Here is a 9,561-nt window from a genome sequence, read left to right on the forward strand (position 1 = left end):
TATTTTTTCTATCGCTTTTTCTGCAGCATCGCTTTTTTGGACCTCCCATTCTTTTATCACAATATTGTTTTCTTCTTTCTCTCTCTCATTTCCTCTTGCATTTTTAATTTTTTAAATTTTCTATTGTATGTAGGTCGCTATCCGTCGCCGTATGTAGGTCGCCACTGTGAGATGAGTACAAAATAATGTTTGACGAGTAAAAAAAAGATGTACAGGAATTGAATACTTATATGTTTCTTTATTTAACAAATTATAGGCTTGTTAAATGTACAACAAATTAAATTTTTTTAAATAATATATACAAGATGTTCCCCGAAATTAGGTATTAAAACATGACTGATAAATCCAGTATATTATAAAATAGAATAAAGTATATAGTAAATGTTGGCATATTTATTTAATTCTTTACACTGAACTGAGTAATCTGGTGTTTGGACACATTAGTGAATGCGTGTGGTTGACTTAAAATGGACCGCTTAACATTTCTTACTGGTACATATATCCTGTATTATGCATGATATATATTTCCATAGCGATTTTCAATTCTAATATTTATTTAACAGCCAATTAATTTTATTCTAAAGTTCAACCAGTACAACGCCTATTATCATACCTCCAGCACACAATATATTTGTATATATGACATTTCCTTCCTTTATTCACTAATTAGCTTGATCTAATGAAATTTATCGATGCTACAAAATTTATAGGGACTATTTCTTTTGTCATATATTTCATTGTATTCAAGATGATTTTATATTCGGAGCGAAAATAGTAGATCCGCGATATATTCAGTTAACTGTTAACTGAACTTGTTGGAATTATATCTAACACTGACATAAATAAGTAGCAATTACAGATTTAAAGAAAAAAAAAGATGTAAATATTTTCAGACATTGTATTCCATTTACAAGTTAAATTTTCAAGCTATCTGCCAGGTATCTCGGATGACCAATGAGGCCACTTTATAATTTCATTATATAAGGCATCTCCAGTAACTTTATATACAGTTAGACAATATAGTTATAATTGTCTAACAGTTTATAGTCAGGCGTGATCTTTCCGGCTTTGACGCCAAGCTCTATAATCTTTCGCGCGGCACGTAATTGTAGTTTCGACGGTACAACTGAACTGAAATTACCGATGAAGGAAATGCCAATACTTCTGTCGTTTAAATCACAGGTATGTTCACCGACGTAGTCCCAATTTCTGCCAACATATGCAAGACCGTCGCCTCCGACGAGGAAATTGTAGCTGATATCCGCAAATTTACTTTTCAAATAAAAAGCCTGATCAAACCTCACTTTGGTTGTACACTCTGATTGCGTGGTGCAGAAATGTGACGGTGACCGACCAATAATTACATATGGTACTGGCAGCTTTATTTTTATTAGGGGTCTCAAAGGCTGATATGCACCCCATTCGTCCCTCTCGACAATGCGAAACGAAGTGTCTGTACCATTATTATCTGAAAGTCATGAAAACATAGTACATATTATACGAAAGGTTCAAGATATACCATGCAGACAAATTAATTAAAAACTCTAATTTAATACACCGAATGTGTCAATCTTAATCGGATGCATACGCCAATTTTAGCTTTAAAGTCTAGAATATTATCTCTTATATATTATATGATAATGCAAAGTGTTTTGAAATATATATATGACACAAAGAAAGCAAAAAAGATGCGCTTTTACGTAACCAAAATGAAATAAATACAAATATTAGAGTGCAAGATGCAGATTTTAAATTTTAAGTTTACAATCGTGATAAGGTAACGTTTGCCTCATGTCGCGCTTGCAAACGAAAAATTTTTTAGACTGACAATTACTCTCGGTCGATGAGTCTGGAATTTCCAATGGGACCAATGTGGTCGGTTCCGGCAGTGCGGGAGATACGTCTGGATGAGTGAAATGTACAGTTATGGGCACTACAATAGCTAGAAGCATTAAAGATATACCATGCAGACAAATTAATTAAAAACTTTTTAATTTAATACACCGAATGTGTCAATCTTAATCGGATGCATACGCGAAATTTTAGCTTTAAAATCTAGAATATTACTCTTTATATATGACAATGCAAAGTGTTTTGAAATATGACACGAGAAAAGCAAAAAAATGCGCTTTTAAGTAGACGAATAAATGGAATAAATACAAATATTAAAGTGCAAGATACAGATTTTAAGTTTACAATCGTGATAAGGTAACGTTTGCCTCATGTCGCGCTTGCAAACGAAAAATTTTTTAGACTGACAATTACTCTCGGTCGATGAGTCTGGAATTTCCAATGGGACCGATGTGGTCGGTTCCGGCGGTGCGGGAGACACGTCCGGATGATGAGTGAAATGTACAGTTATAGGCACTACAATAGCTGGAAGTATTAAAGTTAGAACGCACGATAAAACCGCACGTTTCCACGTCCAGAGCCATTGCATCACTAGAATAATTACAAAAAGCTGTATTAGAACGTTTGTTTCACGACTTACTTATTAATACCATTTGATGAAATTTATACACAATTAATATGACGAGTAGCACGTGTGCGTACGAAAGGAGTATTATAATTACATTAATTAAGTCCCTCACGTAAAGCATTATAATTCTTATTTGGTGTCAATTTTCTGTTATTCTATTAATTCACAATTAATCAAGTAAACAATTTGCGGCATGCAATATCTCTAATATATGCCATAGCATAACACATATATACTGTAAAGTCAAAATAGCTCTTTTATATTTAGCTCTTGTGGCGCGACTAAAGTGTAACAATTTTAAATCTAAAATATTGTCGATATTAAACTATATTCTAGAATAGTATGACAAAGACCATTGGTCAAAGTATTTAATGATATTCGTGACATTAAAATTACTTTTAAAAATTGTTGCAGTCTGAACGGTTCTCTGATAACATTATCATACTTTATGTAGGAGAAGAAATGGCTGTTCTTTCGAAAACCCCCATGCTCTGACAGGTCAACATATGGCTTTGACGGTTTGTAAATAGGTTTCTTTCAGATAAAAAAAAAACATGTGTTAAAAGGAAGAAATTATCGAAACTACTTCAAAATAGATAAAGATTGTACATCATTGATTCTTATCGCATTACTATCGCAGAACTATCAGTACTATCTAACTAGAGATGATTAGTCAAATCAACGTCAATGCATCGATGAATGATTGATGTCGAATACTGATTGATATTTTTGTCATCTGGATGTGGAGCCAGATGAAAGACAATAGAACCCTGGTAACACAGTCTGATAGTTCAGATACTTTCCGAAGAAGTGCGTAAGAAAACAGTCAAAAATTGCGACAGAAGTGCATAATATCTGTGTTTAACGAGTACTTACTGTACTATTGCAGTAGTCTGCTGTAAGAAGCTACCGTGAAATTTTATACTATTTGTTAAAAGTAAACATGCAGCAGAAATGTGAAAACAATATGGAAGTATCTGCCCAACAGAAAAATAACAGCAAATTGCGTTAGACTCTTCACGCACACTTGACTGCTTTTTGCAGCAGAGTTTTGAGTACAGATCCGACCGGCAGAAACATGAAAAGAACGTGCAAACATCTGCCCATGAAAAAAAGAGCAGTCGAGTGTGCTAGACGCTTGAAACATATTTGCAGCAAAATTTCACAAGTGTATGTCGCTTAAATTGTTGTTTTTGCCGTACAGATCCGAGTGACAGAAATGCGAAAAAAGCGTGCAAGCATCTGCCCGTCAGAAAAAGAACAGCCGAGCGCGCTAAAGTCCCAGACAGCACAAAATATTTATAAAATATTTATAAAATATTTATAAAAAAGATTTAAATATTTTGAAAATATATACGTTAAATATTTTGTAAATATTATAATGTTCGGAAAATAAAAGTATCTAAAAGATTATAATAAATATTTTGAAATAAAGTGTAAATAATTATCATCAATATTATTAAAGTTGTTTTTAATATATGTTATATATATAAATATTTATAGAAATAATTACTGTAAGTTAACTGGAAATTGTGAAACTGTTATAGCTTCGTGCTGTAAGATGTAGGCTATACGCCTATACGGTCCATTTTGGCGTTACGAATTTCGAAAAATGTTTGATTGATAAATCAAATGTACGGTATATATTCTGCCAAAATCATTTGTATTTCTGCTGCTCTACTTCTTACGCAAGCATCTGTCGTAATTCTTGTTGAATTCTGCTGTATGTGCTAGTTTGCAACGATGCCGCTAGGCGGCGCATAATGGTAAAACTAACTCGTAAGTAAATTTCAGTTGGGATCTAATATAAGCAGAAGCAGGCCTACGGCGAAGCAAAATCATGATATTCGCGACAATATCTTCGCCAGCAATGCAACGTAAGGCTTACCCAACACCACTGCGGTGCTATAAATATAAAAAATATTTTTGTAAATTATTTTAATCTTCCTAAAAAATATTTTAAAAATATTTTGTGCTGTATGGGTAGCAGTAGGCGATGCTACAAATCTGGCGCGATTATGTTGCACTGCGATTTGCGCAAGCATCTGCCGCATTTCTTGCACTATTCTGTTATATGTAAATGCATACACATATCTTCCACAATTCTGTTGCACTACGACGAGCGCAAGTTTCTGCCAACAGAAAAATAGTCAAAGTTGGAAATAGAAAACGCATGATCTGCCCGAAAGTTAATGCACGACTTTTCGTGCAGTCTTACAGCAGAATTGCAATGGAAATGTTACTAGGGAAATCTTACAAAAATATTCGCAATTGTTTAATTGACGTAAAAACAACTATGATGAGATCGGAGATGACAAAGATATGAATCAGTATTCGACATAGACTATTTATCAATGCATTGATATCGACGTCGATTCGACTAATTATTTCAGGCTACTCAGCCAGATCAAATTCTCTTCATTTTACATGTAAACATTTCAACACTTTGTGTTGCTTATTACGTATACCCACATATGTTTACATGTACCACGAAATGTTTATGTGTAAAACAAAGAGAATTTGATTTTATGATGTTTTTGAATTTATCAGACTAAAATCAGTGTCCGCAAGTAATCATTGCGTTCTACTAATATATTTAAAATTGTCAAGATAAATATTGATTCGTTTTTAATATTTAGATACACAACATATTTATTACACATGTTTTCAAACTATAAGTTTGAAAGAGTTGAAAGTACATTTTCTTTTATCAGGAAAGAAAAGTAATGTCTTGTTACAATAATATCGATAAAAAATATTTACATTATCTATATTCAATTTATAGCATATTTAGCATATTTACACTATAATGCAATTTAGCGGGTCGCGATTTATTATTTCTTATATAAAACTGTATCTTATATAAAATTGTTGTTACCCTAAGATCCAGAAACTTATAAAGGATCTGTTCTTTTTAGTTATCCGGCGATTTTTTGCTTAAACATATCTATATATGTATACTTACGTAAAGAAAGAAGTATATGTATTATAGAAAAACTAAAAACAACGGGTCTGTTGCGTTGCACGATTAACTATTACCTTTATTTAATTTAGTATATTGCGGAAAAATACATCCGTTTGAAGCTCCGTTGTCCTTATTCGTCGACAAATCCGAGATATTGTCGGAGGGGCGGATAACGTCAAGTTCAATCGCATCTTGATTCGGAGTAGAATTCGTGTAAACGAATTGGTTTATGGTAACCGGACCATTGTAGTTGACCTCAGTACCCAGATGTACATTGCTCGAATCCTTCACGCGAACATCACTGAAATTCGACGATTCGGGGTTCGGAAGGGCGATGTAACTATTCGTGGTATCGAACGCTTGATGCTCTGGACGATGGTCGATACCGGCAGATTCATGATCCAGCCGCCGGCGCCGCTTTCCTCGACATCCGTCTCCTCTTCTTCATTGTCGTCGTCTATAACGTCGCTGCACTGCGTAGAGGAATCTCCAACGCTATCATTGTCAGGAGCTACGACTGCGATTTTCTTCACCGAACATCCAGCCTCACCGCGAAACCTGTCGACCGTATGACCCTCAGCAGACTCAACAGTACCATTCACTTGGTCCTGCTCCTTCTGACCCTGATGGTGATTACCGTCGAGCGTTTGATGCTGCTGTTGCACCAATGTCGCTGTTGCACCAATGTCGCTATCCATGCGCTATGCTAAAATTCACCTCCTTTACATCAGATACATCTTAAAATGCGATACGCCGCATGCAGCAGAATACGCTCGAGAAACAGTTGTAGAGTCTTTAAATAAATTCGTCAGGTCGCTATGAGATTCTCTCACTTCCAATTAAAATATAAATATCCGGTTTAATTTTTTGTCTTTTAATCTTTTCTTTTCAAATAACAAAAGGAAGATCAGTTTGTAAACATAATTCTTATTTGATTTTTTTTTACAATTTGTGAAAACTTCGAAGATAAAATATAAAAGACAAGCTCGAAAAATATCAGGGCTGCGTTCAGAAATTCAACCTGAGTAACTCTAAGCCAGTCTAAGCTATAATTTACGTCACGTATATTATAGCATTACAATTACTTATGCTGGGTCTACAATGCAAATCACAAAATCGTGAGTGGCAAGAATTGACCAATCACAGTCGAATTTGAGGAGAATAATCGACTGTGATTGGTCAATTCTTGCGACTCACGACTTTGCGACTCGCATTGTAGACCCAGCATAAGGTGTGCCTGGGCGTAATTCCTGAATACACCCTAATATTTTAAATTGACGCAACCGGTCGGCAACAATCCGCTAAATTAAAAGATTAACTGACGTATGTACACGCGAAGCGAGACCGCACCGTGACTCTTTTACGCGAACGCACAATTTGCGAATACCCGAGATTTTGAGATCTCAATAACGAGTGAACGGATCAAGTTCCGAGTAGGCTTGATTTAGGATTACCTTGCACAAATTATCATTTGGCGGCGGTCACTTTGTCAACACTAAAATCACCATTGATCTATGACGACACGGTGCTGTCATTGTGGAAAGCGCTCCGCGGGAAAGAAAACTTTATTTGATCTAGCCCTAACGGTTTTCGACACGTCGCGTTGACAACACCTGCAGTTGGAGGATGCACCGTCCCGCGGGAACAAAATACAATTCGAACAAGAACGGACTCGGTTCAAGTCACTATTGGCTATTTTCATTGATCCTACGACACTGTCAGACAGATACTGGCTTCAGCGATAACGCCATACGGCTGCTGAAAGACGCACCTTGAATGTGAAATCGTAGAAGGCGGTCGTTCCTGCTCGCAGAAACAAAACGAGGAAAAGAACAGAAAAGCGGAAACTAAAAACTGGTATCACATGCACGATATTCCTTTTCGCATAATAGGTAAAAAAAATTCCTGTAAATTTCGTAATTTATTGCCTATCCCCGCAGGGTTCGCAATCTACTACCAATACTATCTTTCTCCTCTCACTTTAACCCTTTGGACCAACGGCTTAACGTCTCTTTCCGAAAGACGGAGCATAATAGATATTATCCCATTTAATTTGAATGATAACGCCTCGGCTTCCTTATATGTGCTGGTACGTGGATGGCACCGCAGTTACCATGTCGCCAAATCTATCAGCGAATCAAGCTGCATATTAAAGCAATGTAAATATAGTGCGATCCGAAAATATGTTGCATATATATATATATATATATATATTTTTTTTTTTTTTTAAGTGCGTGACGCTCGTTTTTATCGAAAAGAACAGATTTTGCGGTCGCAAGCCGCTTGTCAAACAGTCACTGACAATCGAATTACCGATGCAATCAAAGCACACAAAATGACAGCATTATCTCCGTTCAAACCGGCACAGAACAAACTGCTGTAGCGTTATCTTGTTGAACGTAAACGGAAATATGTGACCCCACTCTTTACCTCTTTCCTTCAATCAATTATCAATGACATAGCTGTGGCACGCATGTATGTGCGATATTTGCGATAACGTCGCTTTAGACGATTTTTAAGGCCCCCGCTCAATGAAAAGTATAAGGAACAAGGAACAGATATTAGCGAAAATAAAAGGAATAAAGCTGGTGTAGCATTAACGCACGACTTCCAATAGGTTAAAAATCTATTGCCTGTGTTATTCTCTGTTTCTGTTGCCTGTATTTTTCATCGTGTATTCAACTTTATTCTTGATTCATTAGTCCTAATCGCTAATATCTGTTCCTTATATTTTTTATTGTGCGGAGGCCTTTAATTTTTTAGTGGAATCGAATAGACTTGTATATATCTTCATTTCTATAGTCGGAGATTTCTAATACCAATATGCATACACAAAACATATATATTATTACTATATTACTCTTATTATATAATTTTTTGCAATTAAAGATGAAAGATTAGTGTTTTGCACTAATTATGTCATAATTATTTGCTTCGAATTAAGAGGCAGTGTATTATAAAAAAAATTGGAGCTAAGAGTTTTGTAGAGGTCTTTCTATATATAGACGCACAGACTTATATATTTAATTATATGTATAAATATATATCTTAAAATTAAATTTAGAAAGACAATGTTTTAAAACAAGTTTCTATATTTTGAAAAAATCTTCGAGAATGTACCGTAATAATATACCATATTCTTTTTGGATACAATGAGTATTATATAAATTTAATAAAATTTAACATTCCGAGATGTCAATACATGTTTTACTTTGATATAATATTTTATATAGTATTTTATATAGTATTTTATATAATATTTTATACAATATTTTATATAGTATTTTATATAATATTTACATATATTTAATTTTCACTCTCGCGTTCCCTTCTTTTTTCCGCTTCTGCTACCAAGCATAGATCCCTTTGTATCTGTCATACCTTTTAAGTTAGGTTAGTGTTAATGTTTTTCTTTTTTAAGGTCTTCTTTTTAACCATATAACTGTTCTTGTCCATTCCTTTCCTTTCAGTTTTTCTGTAATCACATTTGTTTCCTTTCTTGTTCAGAATTTGCTTTAATTTCTAGGTGCACTTCTTTTTGTAACATTTTTTCCACCGTTTTATCTACAGCATCTCTTTTTTAAACCTCCCATTTTTTATCACAATATTATTAGTTTTTTTATTTCTCTCTCTTATTTAAATTAAAAATGCAAAAGGAATTTCTTTTATTTTTAATTTTAATATTTATTTAACAGCAAATCAATTTTATTATAAAGTTCGACCAATGCCTTTTATATCTTCTGCACTCAATATATATTTATATGTGACATTCCCTTTCTTTATTCACTAATTAGCTTGATCTAATTAAATTTATTGATGCTACAAAACCAGAGACTAATTCTTTTGTCATATATTTTATTGTATTCGAGTGTAAGAAGATTTTATATTTGGAACGAAAATAATAGACTTGCGATATATTCAGTTAACTGAATGAGTTAATCTGAACTTGTTGGAATTATATCTCACTGACATAGATATATAGATGCACTGCAAATGCAAATGTGTTATTTAGCTAAAACTCTTCTGACACATTTTTTGCCGTTTTAAATCACGTAAATCATTTGACACGATTAAACGTATTATGACTTTTAATTTAATACGGTCAAAGGTGTTAAAT

At 34.1% G+C, this 9,561-nt stretch overlaps 1 pseudogene; it reads right to left on the reverse strand.

Moving 5' to 3' along the window:
- Positions 1 to 276: 276 nt before the first annotated feature.
- Positions 277 to 7,389, reverse strand: LOC112459721 (annotated as a pseudogene).
- Positions 7,390 to 9,561: the final 2,172 nt, after the last annotated feature.

Source organism: Temnothorax curvispinosus, unplaced genomic scaffold (assembly GCF_003070985.1).
Source record: "Temnothorax curvispinosus isolate PA1 unplaced genomic scaffold, ASM307098v1 QBEX01010089.1, whole genome shotgun sequence".
NCBI classification, from domain to species: domain Eukaryota; kingdom Metazoa; phylum Arthropoda; class Insecta; order Hymenoptera; family Formicidae; genus Temnothorax; species Temnothorax curvispinosus.